We start from the raw sequence: 16,686 nt of genomic DNA, 5'->3' as shown, positions 1-16,686 counted from the left end.
CTAAGGATATTTATTTGAAGTTTATCTCAAATTTTGGAACCTCCTGGATTTCCAGAACTGGGCGGGAAATCTCAGTAGTATCATAGAAAATTAGGGTCAGAAGAGATCTCAGGAGGTCATCTAGTCCAATCCCCTGCTCAAAGCAGGACCAACACCAACTAAATCATCCCAGCCAGGGCTTTGTCAAGCCGGGCCTTAAACACCTCTAAGGATGGAGATTCCACCACCTACCTAGGTAACCCATTCCAGTGTTTTACCACCCTCCTAGTGAAATAGTGTTTCCTAATATCCAGCCTAGCCTTTCCCCACTGCAACTTGAGACCATTGCTTCTTGTTCTGTCATCTGCCACCTCTGAGAACAGCCTAGCTCCATCCTCTTTGGAACCCCACTTCAGGTAGTGGAAGGCTGCTATCAAATCCCCCCTCACTCTTCTCCTCTGCAGACTAAATAACCCCAGTTCCCTCAGCCTCTCCTCGTAAGTCATGTGCCCCAGCCCCCTAATAATTTTTGTTGCCCTCCGCTGGACTCTCTCCAATTTGTCCACGTCCCTTCTGTAGTGGGGGGACCAAAACTGGGCACAGTACTCCTGTGTGGCCTCACCAGTGCCGAATAGAGGGGAATAATCACTTCCCTCAATCAGCTGGCAATGCTCCTACTAATATAGCCCAATATGCCATTGGCCTTGTTGGCAACAAGCCCTGCTGACTCATATCCAGCTTCTCGTCCACTGTAATCCCCAGGTCCTTTTCTGCAGAACTGCTGCTTAGCCAGTCGGCTGTAGTGGTGCATGGGATTCTTCCTTCCTAAGTGCAGGACTCTGCACTTGTCCTTGTTGAACCTCATCAGATTTCTTTTGGCCCAATTTGTCTAGGTCACTCTGGTCCCTATCCCTACCTTCCAGCGTATTTACCTCTTCCCCCCCCCACAGTTTAGTGTCATCTGCGGACGTGCTGAGGTTGCAATTCCATCCCATCATCCAGATTATTAATAAAGATGTTGAACAAAACCGGCTCCAGGACTGACTCCTGGGGCACTTTGTTTGATACCAGCTGCCAACTAGACATTGAGCTGTTGATCACTACCCATTGAGCCCGACAATCTAGCCAGCTTTCTATCCACCTTATAATCCATTCATCCAATCCATACTTCTTTAACTTGCTGGCAAGAATACTGTGGGAGACTGTATCCAAAGCTTTGCTAAAGTCAAGATATAGCACATCCACCGCTTTCCCCATATCCACAGAGCCAGTTATCTCATCATAGAAGCCAATCAGGTTGGTCAGGCATGACTTGGCCTTGGTGAATCCATGTTGACTGTTCCTGATCACCTTCCTCTCCTCCAAGTGCTTCAAAATGGAAGCTCTAAGGAACAGTCTTTCAACACCGCGTCATATAAATAGGGGGAAAGTAGATAAAGAATTGGAATTCTCAAAAAGCCATTGTGCCCATCTAATGCTTCATTTGCAAATATGCAACAAGTTGCAGGGCAGCTTCAAGATCTGGGAGGGACACGTGCTCTCCCAAAGAAGGGCTTCACTGTCAACCAGAAAGAGGAAGTACTATATAATGTATTATATAATCTATATTATTATATTATATTATATAATTTTAGCATAAAGTGGCACCAAAAGGCTTGACCTTTTGGTCTCAAAACAGTTCAAGTTTATGCAGTCATCTTCTAATCTAGTATTTAACCTGGTAGGATATAATCATTCCAGTTCATTATAACCACAACTTCAAAAAACTAAAAATGATCATTAAATAAGGCTCTTAGTTCTTTTTTAAAAATCACTTATTGATAACCCCCTATGTTATATATTAATTCTCTTGCAAAATTACATAAACCCAGCTGTTCTGGCTTTAACTCAAAGGATTAATTAGTAGCAATGGGGACTGCTAAACATTTTCTGAAATTTGTCTTGGATAAGCATCCAAAAGATTGATGTTTATCCAAAATTTATCTGAACTATGTTAACCTGTTTGGTGTGGAAATCTTGCCAGATCCAACCTGTGAGTATAGTACATCCTGGAATGATTGCCTTTCTCGGGATTAGAGATGACTAACTGCTGCAAACAAAGAGTTTGTGAATGTTTGTTCGCCTTCCCGACAGATCAATTTGAACAAATTTGTAACCTTTCTATTTATTAGTTGCTAATGTAAGTGGTGGAATGATCCTGCTATTGTGGGGAATTTTCCTTGTTTCTATACTACCGCAGTGGAATTGGATAGTGAAAGGATCTGAGTCCCTGCCCCAGTTCCCTTTACCTGGATGCCTGCCTAACTTTGAGGACCCTTCTGTGCAGCAGAACCCACTTAACCCCGATAAGGCGTGGCACTGGATCCCTGGGGAACTTAACCCACAGTCTTGTTGTGGGTCACTCAGGATGGTGGCTGGGGTGTCCCCACTCCAGGGGACTCTGTCCTCACTGGCCACTTCCCTGACCCAGTGATCGCTACGTTGAGTTTAAACCACATACAATTTACTAAACAGCAACTGTAAACAAATAAGGGAAAAATCGAAAAAGTTAAAGGATCCAGGAACCCTGCCCTATGGGCATGGGGTCACTGTAACCAATCATCTCTGAGACTCAGGAATATTCACAATCTATTCCTTACATATGCCAGGCTTCTTTCCCAGGCCCTGGCTTCACTGCAGGGATATGGCAGGTAAGGCACCTGCTCTGTAGGGTTGCCAACTTTCTAATTGCACAAAACCAAACACCCTTGCCCTGCCCCCTGCCCTGAGACCCTGCCCCTCTTTGAGGCTCTGCCCCACTTTACTCCTGCCCCCCTCCCTCCATTGCTGGCTCTCCCTCACCCTCACTCATTTTCACAGGGCTTGGACAGAGGGTTAGAAAGGGGGTGAGGGCTCCAGCTGGGGTGCAGGCTCTGGCGTGGGGATGGGGATGAGGGGTTTGGGGTGCATGAGGGGGCTTCAGGCTGGGGCAAAGGGGTTTGGAGGGTGGGAGCAGGCTCTGGGCTGGGGCAGGGGTTCGAGGTGCGGGAGGAAGATGCAGGCTTTGGGGTGGGGGGATGAGGGGTGCAGGAGGGGGCTCCAGGCTGGGGCCAAGGGGTTTGGCGTGCAGGAGGGGGTCAGGGCTGGGGCAGGGGATTGGAGTGCGGGGGGGGGGGGGTGCAGGGTGTGGGTCCCAGGAGAGAGTTTGGGTGCAGGAGGGGGATAAGGGCTGAGGTAGTGGGTTGGAGAGCGGGAGGGGGTTCTGACCTGGGGCAGGAGGTTCAGGGTGCAGGGTCTGGGAAGGAGTTAGGGTTATGTGGCACAAGTTGTAAAAGATTCATGACCAGGAAAAAGAATAAAATTCTTCAGATAATTATTCTCAAAGTTCTTTATATGCAAAACACAAGTCACTGAACTGTACTTTTGCTGTTTTGAAACTTTCATTTTTGACCTAAACCAGAAAAGGCAGGGTGTAGCATGGTGGGCAGTCACCGTCGCAGCGCCTCCTGCTGGTCATCTGGGAATTAGCTCAGTTCTAGCCTCAGAGTGCCTCCTGCTGGCCAGTGTCTTCCTGCTGGTACCTGGTCTCTCCTGATAGCCATCACACCACTTCAGGCCCTGTGTCCCTCCTAGACCCCGGTGCCCCTGACCTTGGGGTGCTGCCCCATAGCAGTGCCCCCACACCCTGGGTCTTCCCTCCTCAGGGAACCCCAATCCCCTAAGCCCACCTTGCCTCAGTGACCCACTGCCAGTCCTCATCTAGCCTCTTCCCTCAGGGGCAAACTGCAGTCTGAAGTGGCCACTCATCATCAGCCAAGGGCACCGGGGTCTTTCCAGCCCCAGCTGCCTCCCTGCAGCCCTGGCACCTCCCCGGCCTTTAGCAAGGCCTCAGCCTGGGGATTCACCAGGCCAGAGCTCCTCTCCTCTCCTCTCCTCTCCTCTCCTCTCCTCAGCTCTGTCTGCCTGCCTGCCTGCCTGCCTGCCTGCCTTTCCCCAGCCCCTCTTTCCTCAGGTACCCTCCTCATCTGGAGTAAGAGTGTCTCTCACTCCTTCAGCCTGCCCTTTTATCAGGGTCAGCTGGACCCTGATTGGGTGTGGCCACATCCGTGGCTGTTTACCCAACCAGCCTCCCTTGGCTGCTTTTAACCCCTTCCTAACCGGAGCATGGTGACTGCCCCACTACACAGGGACACATGACAATTTTCCAAGATCTTAAAGGTCTCTCTCCCACATTGTTTTTATGTCTTTTTTTTTTTAAAGTACATTTGATCTCTTAATTAAATTCTTCGCTCTATTTCCTAGTTTCAGGTAGTGGCTGTGCTATCATTATAAATTGGAGTCCTTAAAGCAACACCCAGCGACTGGGAGTTTGATCCATAGCTACTTTGCTCAAACTCTGCCTTTGTAAGGAGACAAAAGGCAGATTATGATCTAATTTACACTGATCCAAATTGCAATTGCAAATCCAAAGCAAATCATAGACTTATAGAACCACAGGATTAGAAGGGACCGCAAGGGTCATCTAGTCTAACCCTGTGCCAAAATGCAGGATTTGTTGTATCTCAGCCATCCAAGGAAGATGGCTCCTTTTGAAAATCTCCGGTGAAGGAGCTGCCATGACTTCTGTAGGCAGTCTGTTCCATTGTCCTACTGTTCTTACTATTAGGAAGTTTTTTCTGAGACTTAATCTAAATCTGCTGTGCTGTAGTTTGAACCCACTGCCTCTTGTCCTGCCCTCTGTGGCAAGAGAGAACAACTTTTCTCCATCTTTTTTATGGCAGTCTTTCAACACTTTGAAGATTGTTATGATGTCCCCATTGACTTCAGTGGCATTATCCAATTTACATTATCATAACTGAGATCAGAGTCTGGTCCCCTACTCAGGATCCACTTTGTGAGGCCTGAAGGAACCCCCAAAATTCTTTTTGCTGTTGCTGGTTAGAGAACAAAAACCTACTATGTGTTGGTTGGTGCAAAGCAAAGCCTGAATTCAAATGGTCCAAAGGGGACAGTTAGGCTCCCACAACCGCTCCCTGATCCAGACATGATGATGGAAGCAGCTTCCACCATCCTAGAGGATACAGTGCTAAACTGTGGAGCAGCCTGAAAACTGCATCTGTGCACCAGAGAGCTGTGGAAAGGACTCTGCCATCCCGAAGCCCAATCCCCTTCTAAGCTCTTTGTGGAGTGATGTGGGTCTGCACTGTCCCTAACTTGGTTAATGCCACAATCCAGCCCATAAAGTGCAAGTCAACAACAGAACAAAGAAGGAGCAAACACATGGGGCTAGCAATCAGAATTTATGAATAACTTTGTTTTGTTTTTCTTCTAGAGACTTTTTTTTTAAAAAAAAGGTGCAATTAGACACTGAGGCTGTTTGGCAGGGATTAACGGGGAGAGCATGGTTTACAAATTAGAGAACCTGCTTTCTCTGTACAGCTGTATGTCATTGCCTTGAGGGACTGTTATGGTAACAGATTCTAAATGAGTCAGTCCTGCTGTCTAGCCACAAAAGCTTTTTAATACAAACATCACTGAATGCTGCTCCTGCACCCGGCAGATGTCTGCAATCAGTTATTGACTGGCTACTATGTATGTCTCGGGGGGTGGCCAAGCTGTTTGCTTGATAGTAGATATCCTGGGTATGAAGTAATGCTTCCGTGAAGCACTTAGAAATGGAAATTGGGTTGAAGTAAACCATTTTACATTGGAGCTTACTAACACCCTTGCAGTGCAGAGATGATGGATATGAAATCAGCATAAAGAGTGAATTCTGGACCATTTGATTGTGCTTAACTGTTCATATGGGATGAGTTTCTTTTTGTCACTTCTGTACTCACTGATCTAGTTCTAACTGTAACCTTCAGAGACAAAAGTTACAGTATTCTACCAGGTAACCTAATCGTTCTAATCTCTAAGAGCCAAATACGGAGGTCTTATTCAGTTTTCACTGAGGCAAACTTCCACTGAAGCCAAGGGAAGTTTGCCTGTGTGAAGACCAAAGAAAAACAAAGGACCTGAGGATCTAGCCCTGCAATGCTGAGGGACCCATCCTATTGGGATCCGGGAAGGACCTCCTCCCAGCCTAAGGGGAGTATCCACAGGTCTGGGATTCCAAGTGAGTACAGGGAACAACTAAAATAAAACAGGGACAGGAGTGAGGTCATAGGGCTAAACGAAGGGAACCTGACTGGGACACCGAACAGAGAACCCCGGACAGCGCCCACTGCTCCTCGAAGATGTCAAGAAAGCCAGTGGATGGCACCCAGAGGAACTCTGCCCGGATGCATGAGCAGATGGAGGATCGGAAATAGGCCCCACAGTCATAGGAGATCCCGTCGGCCAACCTCCTCTTTCTGGTCTTGTAGATGGCCATTTTGGCCAGGGCAAGGAGGAGGTTGACAAGGAGGTCCTGTGACTTCGTGGGGCCATGGATAGGGAGTGCTGAGGGACCCATGAAAGGCAGAATTGCCACAGCTGACAGGTGAAGTGAGTTCAGACCTCTCTCCTTCAAATTCAGTTGCTCACAGCTTATTTTTAATATTAGGTTTTATATTGTATTTTATTATTTTTAAGGTACTATACAAACATTAACCAAGTGAATGTTGATTGAGGCTGCTGGCATGCACAGGCATTTTAACAGTGCTCTAGTTTTTATCATCAGTTTTTGATTTGCATTATCAGCTCACTCCCAGCTATTATGAGAGAAGTTTATAAATCAACATTTGAGAAAACAAATCACATTAACCTCCCAAAAGCTTATTGAGACTTCTGGGATTTTATTATCTTTGTATTATTACCTTTTTGCTTTCTCCTATAAGACAAAATGAGGAAATGCGTTCTTTCCTTTGGTCATATATCTGCTACTTTATGTGGCAGAAGTAACCCGGCAGCAACACTTTCATTAGCACAAGTCCAGTTTCCCATATTTCATGGTCCTGTTGCTGTTATTAGCTATGATTTGTGTTGCAGCAGCTCCCAAAAACTCCAGTTGGGATCAGGGCCTCATAGTGCAGTTTGGTAGATACAGTTCCTCTCTTGAAGAGTTTACAATCAAATGTCCTGCTCATCACTCCTTTCCTGATGATTATGCGTGCACCTTGCAGTACTTGCATCATTCAGGACCAGATATATGGGGGTCAATCCTCAGATGGGGTAAGTTAGCATAGCTCCACAGTAGATCTGCTTCTGGGTCTCTTCTCAGAAAAGGAAAGCCTCATGAATACTTGTACAAATATATTTTCATCGCAGGTTTGTGCTGCCATCTTTAAACCAAGTTAAGCAGTCTATAACTCATTCAGCCTCTATCCTTTTTATAAAAGTGAGTCATCCAATGAGATGACAGAAGCAATACCAAATGACTTAGTTGACCAATCACACACCATGAGGAGCAAATTATGAAGAGCGAGTGCTCAAAGCAATACTCCCTGCAAATATTTTGCGAGGAGTCCAGAATTTGCATATCACCCTCAAATTATTTTTAATAACAAGCAAGTTAATACAATTGAAGTTTATTTCAGGTAGTTGGAGAACACAAAATAGAGCTCAGTTCCTCAGATAAATTATTCACCATGATTAATTTGCCCAGCTCTAGTGGAAGCGCTGACAGAGAGGTCGGTAGAGCCCTGTAATTGGCAGTGTTCATTCCCTAAGCAAGGGGCAGCTGTAGGGCAGTTCAGTTCTCATCATTCCATGCTGATTTGTAAAAAAAGTGTGTGTGCTGCCTGTGGCTCCAAGAACCCAGAGAGAAAAGCCCATTACCACTCACCCAGCCCAGCTGTCTATACCCCCTGGGGCCAAACGCTCTACTGGGCATGGTGACCAACTCAAATGCGACATCTCTAGGGAGCAGTAAGAATAGATTGTGCATGGCTTCTGCTACCATTCTCTGGGTGGAGAGTTCTTGTGAGCACCCTCCCCCACAATATGACCATGCCAGAGCTGCCAAAATCTAGCCTTTTAATATGCACAAAATATGTATAGTATCCATTAAATGAAGTGGCTCACTGCTCTATACATGAGGACATGAAAGGGGTAGCTATTATGAAAGAGGTCAGGGAAATTTAAATAGGGACAGCACTAAAGTGAGATAATTGGAGGGAAAGGTAGGTGGGCCAAGCAATTCTGACATACATACTGCAACAATGGGGCCAGATTCTCTAATGTCTTCTGCTCCCTTTGCAGTCCCAAAGGGTTAGAAAACAGCCAGCTCTACCCAGCTGAGGATTCCCCCAGTGTAGGGGAGTCCCCAGCTAGCTCCAATGGCAGCCCTTTTACATAGGGGGCATATCAGAGTCAGGAAGAGGAAGGCTGGAACATTAATGGGCTCTGGGAATTCTCAGCTGGTAGACAGGCACTTGGGGGCCAACAGCATAATGCAGAGGAGCCTGAGACTCTTCTACACTCTGATGGGGAGTGGTGTAAAATAAGCTTCAAAGCTAAGGAACTGCAACTGGCAGAAACAAGGGGGGCAGGGGGAGCAGAGAATCTAGCTCTCTGGTTCTGGTTAGTTGGATAAGCTTATTTAAAAATAAAATTCCCACAAAGCTTTAGGAACCTAGTTCATCATCATGTTTATGGAAAACGTATAAAGCAAAATGTTAGAACAACAGGAATTTCCATGTTAACAGATAAATGAGCCTTAAGATGGATATGTATAACACATTTGCAAAGGGTTAATATACAATAACTGATTAACATCCCATCTTAATTTTTGCATCAACCAATCTATACTTGGATTTATAGGCAAACAGAAAAAAACAAGTCAAAACATTTTATAATAAATCATGTAAAATATATAAGGACTCATTCTGTGAACAGACAGCAGTTGGTTGCATCTGAAGAAGGTTGTATCTAAAATTATCCATGATACTCCAAAGTTATCCAGAACTTTTTAGGTCTCAAGTGTCAGTTCAAATGGCTAGGCTAAAGTTAAAATAAATAATGCTGAACAAACATTAATAAACATACAGAACCGATAGAACCAATTTCTGTTCTGCCATTTTCACTGACTTCCTTACAATATTCACCCTACAATTTTTGGAAAAAAAAAAAAGGAAGGTATTGTTATGATTCAGGTTACATGCATGACAACCACCCTTTATTCAGGATAAATGGAAGAAGCAGTTCAGATCCTTTTTTGGAGTGAGGTAGCTGAAGCAATAGGAGCCATCATCAAAAATGCAGGCCACATGCAAGGCTTTCACGAATTGAGCTGTGTGGGTGGAAGGGTTTCACAGGATACTTTTTGATGGAATTTTGTATGCCAGAAGCAGCTAGAGGCAGGGAGAGAGAAGAAAGGAAAGAAAAACATTGCCCTGAGAGAAAGAAAAGAGAGAGAGAATATTTTGGGCAGAGTGCTAGCTGGAAAGAGGCTTAGAACTGTGAACAAAGAAACAGAATATCCTCTTGTTTGATTCCTATTGTGATCTGGGAAACAGAACTTTGTTTGTATTCTTTGTAAATAAACAGGATTGTGTCAGAGAGATACCTGATTTCTTCATCAATGTTGGCTAACCGCTTGCGTCAAAAGCGATAGCAGTATGTTCTCGAAATATCATATATTTCTGACATTCCCATAGATAATAATTGTATCTGTTAGAACATAGAACCTATCCAGTGCTTTTTCTTCAGATGTTTCCTGTGCTGAAATTGTGCCAAACAGCACTCTGAGAAATCTCAATCTGATCTGACATGCTGAATGTCATGAGATAGTTGAATTTTTTGTCCATTTTTTTGTCCATTCTGACTTGCTAGAAAGCTGAATCTTCATTCAATGTGTTAAATTGTATGGTCCAGATTCCTCCTGCATTTGCATTTGCACTGCAAGGTGTTTGCTTTCAGGCTGAACAATGAATTTTTAGTTCCATGGAATGAGAAAGAGTCTGTTCCATTTCTTGGTCTTGTTGTCTCTATTCTGTCAGTGATCTGTGTTCTTATTATGCAGCCTGGTACTCAGGAGTTTTCTTTCTTAATAAGGAGCCTTGTGAGCAGACATGCCAAACCCGCGAAAAAAGCACAGAAATTGGGCTTGTTTTTGACTTAATTGGCTTGTGAGTTGCTTGTTGGCTAGTTTTTTGGCTTGTAGCTTGTTGCTTCTTTTTATGAACAATTCCTGGCAAGCAGGGGCAAGGGTCAAGCGGAGAGAGAGTCAGGGGTGCACAGCGGGCCCAGCACAGTCCCAGACTGCATGCCGAGGGGATCTAGTCACATAGAGTGCAGGGGTTCTTAGGGATTGGCTTGTTTTTGCATTGTTTTGAAATGGGATTAGCTTCATTTTGGGCTTGTTGTGAAAGTCCGGGTGCTTATTTACCGCGTGAAAGTTGGCAACAGTGCTTGTGAGGGCAGACTGATGATTTTAAAATGTTTAGCCGGATTTCTCTGGTTGAAGATAGATTTTTTTTTTTTTATAGCAGCTGTCTTTTGCTCTCTGTTTGTACATTGCCTAGTATAAGGTGGCTCTGGCCCAGATTGGAGGCCTCTGAGTGCTATTGCACTGTAAATATTAAGCAATAAGATTAAAAATGAAGTCTGTATGAGTTGCGGCTGTTCAGAATCTCTGAACGTCAGAGTTGAGATTTTCAAAAATAGGTGTTGAAAATTGAGCTCCAAAATTTTGTTTACATACCTTTAAAAAGTGACCTGATTTTAAAAAGTGCTGAGCACACAACAGCTCCTATTGAAGTTAATAGGAGCTACTGAATGCTCGGCATTTTTGATAATGGGACCATTATTTAGGCACTTAAACATGGATGTAAGAACCTAACTTCAGGCATCCAAGTTTGAAAATATTGGCCTAACTCCTCTCAAATTGTGACTATTACAAGATGGTGTTTGTATCCTAAATCTGGTAATATATATAAAAACACACATGATTTGCTGTTATGGTTAAATTATTTCCAGAAAACCTGAGTAAAAATAAAGCCTTGTTTTACAACACTTGAATATGGTTTATTCTCTCTGCTTCTCCAGTTGGATGGTTGTCTCACACGTATGCCAAGAATTAAAGTACAGTATGTACTGTACCTGTAGTTTATGCATCTATTATTTGTTAGATTTTTTCCCAGTACGAGGTCATTTTGGTCAGGAATCTGTTGCCAGCTAGGAAAGGAGAGAAGGAAAAACAAAATAACGTCCCTTAAGGTAAGTGGTACTGGTAAACAGCATATTATTGGTCTATTTAAAAGCAGTACAGTTGAGTTTGGTGACATCAGCGACCTCTGAGCATGTCATAGAAGAGAACTATTATGGGAACCACAAGTCCAGCTTGCAATTAGGGTTAGATAAAAGAATTGAGTAATTATGCAACAGTTACTGTTCTATAACTTGAAGGGCTGTGCCCAGGGAACAGAGTTGTAACTTAATATTGTAGCGGCAACTCTTAGCGCTGCAGCTGCCAAGAGTCAATGGCTGTTTCCATTATAAGCCCTGTTTTGCAGTTAGTTTATAACCCAGACATTTTAATTCACATCAGGCAAAAAATTGGCAGACAGATTTTTAGACTTGAGGCACATTCTTTTTTTAAATGGCATAAAGCCACTAATTATGTACTTATTGCATTGTATTTGATTTCGATTCAGATCATTCAGAACAGCAAGAGCGTCCTGGTGGTTTCAGATTTCCTTTTTTAACTAAACAGGGACTTGTATAGCACCTAATGGGCTAAATTCCGTCTGTCCCTATGCTGGGAGCCTTTTTCCCTCCATGCTACAGCCACACACGGGGAAGCTGCAGTGCCAGTTCTTGCACTCTGCCGGAGGAAGGGTGGTTCCATAGGTTATAAGGCAAGAAGAGACCACTGTGATCACCGTGGGGTTACCCTGGCTGGTAATGGTCATTAGTGTGACAACTAGAAGTAGGGACATGAACAAGCAAATCTGTGGTGATGACAGGGCCTGCTTGTACATGAAGACCAGCAACGGAGTGAGCATGACCTGTAACTCTAACAAGGAAAAGGGGAGCCCTGTATCATATCCCTCCAGACTTCCATTGACTTCAGTGAAAGCAAGATCAGGCACCAGTGACATCAGTAGCCTCTGACTGCCAGAAGTTGGGAGTGGATGACAGGATGGATCACTTGAGGATTGCCTGTTCTGTTCATTCCCTCTGAAGCACCTGGTATCGGTCACTGTTGGAAGACAGGATACTGGGCTAGATAGACCCTTGATCTGACCCACTATGGTCATGCTCATGTTCTAATACAATACATAGACCAATACAGAAGAAATTAAAACAAATATAGGACACTTTTGTGATATTTATTTGTACCCTAGGCCTGATTTTCTAAATGGGTCTAAACTTGGCAACCTTTTTAGTGAGTTGTATTTATACGTCTAAATGGTAGGATTTGTCTGGCTGCAAAATCCCTCGTGAAGATCCATATAGATCACAATGCCTTTGAGAAACTATCTTACTAATAATGGCAACATTGACGGATAATTGGAGATAGTCTCTGTATCCAATTTTAAAACATGGAATATCAAGACCTGGTCAAATATCATGTTGACTACTTTACTGCCAACTTGTATATCTTTGCCCTACCCTCTTTTTATCTGTCTGTCTATTTTAGATTGTATGCACTTTGGGTCAGCGTCCGTAGCTTCCCTTATGTTTGCATGGTACCTTGTGCACTGTGGATGCTACAAGGAAACAAGCAATAATAATATATCTAGGTACTTATATGGCACCCATTACTATAGTATCTGAGTGCCTGCAAATAATAGTAGGAGCAAAAAATGCAGATGCAACTAATCCCAAAAAAGCCAGTGTTGAACAACTGGCCCATTAGTGTTCGATACGTTTTAATGGAGTCACGGGCATGATCCCTTTTGTAGTCTATTAACTGCTTACTGTTCTGCTTAATTTACAGAGAATATCCTTTTTATTAATATTTAATCTGCTTTTATACAACTCTTCATATTTTAAGGAGGATTCTCAGTTCAGCGCAATGGAATGTTGGAAACAGGGACCATTTTCTTTTCTTTTCTCTTTTTCTTTTTCAGATTGGTTCTTTTGTTCCTGTTTTTAAAAAGCATTTTTATAGGGATTATTTTTGCTGGTTCTGTCAGCCAGTTCCTTCCAGTGGGAAGTGTTTCTGATTTCTATCTGAGTTACCCCTTTTTAACTATTAGTTGTTAGGTTTTTATTGTGCTAGATACTTGCAGAAATTGTGCTTATGTGAAAAAACTAAAGCTTAGGACACAATGGAATTTCCCAGTATAACCTTAGGCATTACATGTATGACTTATAATCAATAGTAAATATGGAACTGCTCTAGAACATATACCACAGCATGAGGCCAAATTTGGCAGGTTTTTTATGGTGCAAATCTCCCAAGCTAATAGCAGAATTTGGATCATTGTTATTACTACTCTGTTATTTATTTAGGGATAGATAGTGCCTTGAGCCACAGTCCTGAGCATAGGGTAGTATTGGGGGGCATTGTGCATCAGACATCCCTTTGAAGCAGAATTTCTGTCCTCCTTCCCCTTTGCTTCAACAGGGTGGAGGGCTGTAATTGCAGCTGACATGACATAAGTTATGACACCCCCCCCAACCAGCTCAGCTGTGTTGGCCAGGGGGAGGTGGAGCACCCACCAGTAGCCGGCTCCTATCCTTTTCGCCTCCCACTGATGATCAGCTGTTCAGAGGCATGAAGGAGGCACTCGGGGGGAGGAGGAGGAGAAGGAGCGGGGGCAGGGAGAGGCAGGGTGGGGGTGAAGCAGGGATGGGAAGAAGTGGCGTGGGGTCGAGCAGCCCCTGGAAACACTCAAAGTCGGTGCCTCTGATGGGGGCAGTTCTTAAACTCCTGCATGGGCTCATACCCTAAGTCACAATCTTAGCCACAGAGAATAAAGACAAGGGGCCTGATTCACCACTACATTATTCCCATTTTATGCCTGTGAAATGCCATAAAAATCAGTGGAGTTACCCTAGCTTAATACTGCGGTAACATAGTGATTAATAGGTCCCTCAGTCCCTTCCTCTTGGAGCTTTGATTCTACCTTGCTCACATCAAATAATATCTTCCTCCACAATTAGTCCCATTAGTTTCAGTGTTACTATTCACAGAATAAGGTGCTATTAAATATAAGGATGGCAGAAATGGGCCCATTGTAAACGTTGCAGGTTGGTAGTGTTTGCAGAATTGGGCTCAGGGTTAGATGTAGTGAGAGCATTTACAAAGTTTCAGCTGGTTTGAGGCAGCTTACTTGTTCTACCCACATTTCCCATTTTAAACAGCTGGAATATCTCTCAGACCTGTAGAATCATTTTTAGACAAAGTAAACTTTGTAAGTGTGACCACTGTATATCATGACAGTACACAGGAAGAGATTACATCAGTAATTGGACGGGTGAAGGAGGCAGTTTTATAAAAAATAAGATTGAGTTTGCTTGCTTTCACACAGTACATAAAATTATAGTCATTGTCTTGGCAAAATATGCACAAAGGATTTTTTTAAAAGAAACATGAAAAGGGTATATTTTGCTTTTTGGAGAGTGTTTCAGGGATATACTGCATTACTACATTTCCCGCACTCTGTTTTCCACATTGTTTTATTACTTGGCTTTTTCTTGTTGTTGTTTAACCATTATGTCTAGCTGCACTTATTATTCTGTGATCTTACAACATGGAAAGAAAGAAACACTTATAACAAGGAAGACAAGGTTCAGACACTGTGTGGTGAATAGCAACGGGGAAAGGTAATGTGGAGAGAATTAGTCAAAGGCTGTTGTAATCATTTGGCCCAGTGTAAGTGGTTCATTTGTTTTTTGTTCCTGTTCCAATGTATTATAACATTACTGGAGATTACTTCATAGGCCAAGTGTCACTAAGAAACCACATATTTTTATTTAGCGTTAAGGGCTTCAAATCTGCCAGAGAGTCAATATTTATCAGGGACACTTCATTTAATATTTTTATTTTTTTTCCTAGGCTACTCCTCACTCTAAAGTTGACAACTTAGTCACTGGTTCAGTTACCCCGCCTGCAACCGTAACTATGTGTACTGATTCTAAGTACTCGTTGCTAAGAGCAAGGCAGGGCTAAAGAAGCTTGTTAAACTTATTATTAAGTCCATGTGGTTTTGACGTGGATGTCTTATTGGGCTGGTTAGTGCCAAATTCAGGTTTCGGTGGTGTGTTTTGTCCTATTTTGGGATTTCAGGTCTGGGAAATGAAGCGTTTGTGCATTTTGTGCAATGTGTGTCATTAAGAAATAAACATGTGCAGGTAGCACCCAAGTTACACTATTTTAATCGGATGACTTTAACTGCATTGCTTAGCGCTAGAAATCACAAGAATATCTTCTTTTAAAGCTACAGTATTTTGAAATCACGTACTGGTAGAAGGAGGCAAAATCAATTTAGATAAAATAAGAACTTACCTTCAGTAAAGTTCTAATTTGCCCTCCTCTTGATTTTTATTTGGTTCTGTACTTCCTGATTTTAACTATATTTGGAAATGACAGAATACAGCAAAAAGAAAAAGGAGTACTTGTGGCACCTTAGAGACTAACCAATTTATTTGAGCATAAGCTTTCGTGAACTACAGCTCACTTCATCGGATGCATAAAGTGGAAAGTACAGTGAGCAGATTTTATATATACACACAGACCATGAAAAAATATACATTGTAAAGAGAGTGATCACTTAAGATGAGCAGGAGAGTGGGGTGGGGGGAGAGAAAACCTTTTGAAGTGATAAGAGGTGGGCCATTTCCAGGAGTTAACAAGAACCTCTGAGGAACAGTGTGGGGGGGGGGGCTGGGGGCTGGGAGGAATAAACAAGGGGAAATAGTTTCACTTAGTATAATGACTCAACCACTCCCAGTCTCTATTCAAGCCTAAGTTAATTGTATCCAATTTGCAAATTAATTCCAATTCAGCAGTCTCTCATTGGAGTCTGTTTTCGAAGTTTTTTTCTTGAAGGATACTCACTTTGAGATCAGAAATCGAGTGACCAGAGAGATTGAAGTGTTCTCCGACTGGTTTATGAATGTTCTAATTCTTGACATCTGATTTGTGTCCATTTATTCTTTTATGTAGAGACTGTCCAGTTTGACCAATGTACATGGCAGAGGGGCATTGCTGGCACATGATGGCATATATCACATTGGTAAATGTGCAGGTGAATGAGCCTCTGATAGTGTGGCTGATGTGATTAGGCCCTATGATGGTGTCCCCTGAATAGATATGTGGGCACAGTTGGCAAGGGGCTCTCTGGTCACTCGATTTCTAATTGTATACAATTAACTTAGGCTTGAATAGAGACTGGGAGTGGTTGAGTCATTATACTAAGTGAAACTATTTCCCCTTGTTTATTCCCCCCCCCCACCCCCGCACTGTTCCTCAGACGTTCTTGTTAACTCCTGGAAATGTGCTGGAAATGGCCCATTTTGATTATCACTTCAAAAGGTTTTCTCTCCCCCCACCCCACTCTCCTGCTGGTAATAGCTCATCTTAAGTGATCACTCTCCTTACAATGTATATTTTTTCATGGTCTGTGTATATATATAAAATCTGCTCACTGTACTTTCCACTTTATGCATCCGATGAAGTGAGCTGTAGCTCACGAAAGCTTATGCTCAAATAAATTGGTTAGTCTCTAAGGTGCCACAAGTCCTCCTTTTCTTTTTGTGAATACAGACTAACACGGCTGCTACTCTGAAACCAGAATACAGCAAGGCAGCATGTTGTTGCGGTATTTTCATTGTTGCCGGAAGGAGGAT

This window comes from Chelonia mydas, chromosome 3, assembly GCF_015237465.2.
Source record: "Chelonia mydas isolate rCheMyd1 chromosome 3, rCheMyd1.pri.v2, whole genome shotgun sequence".
In the NCBI taxonomy this organism is placed as follows: domain Eukaryota; kingdom Metazoa; phylum Chordata; order Testudines; family Cheloniidae; genus Chelonia; species Chelonia mydas.
Note: the sequence above shows the minus strand (reverse complement) of the source record.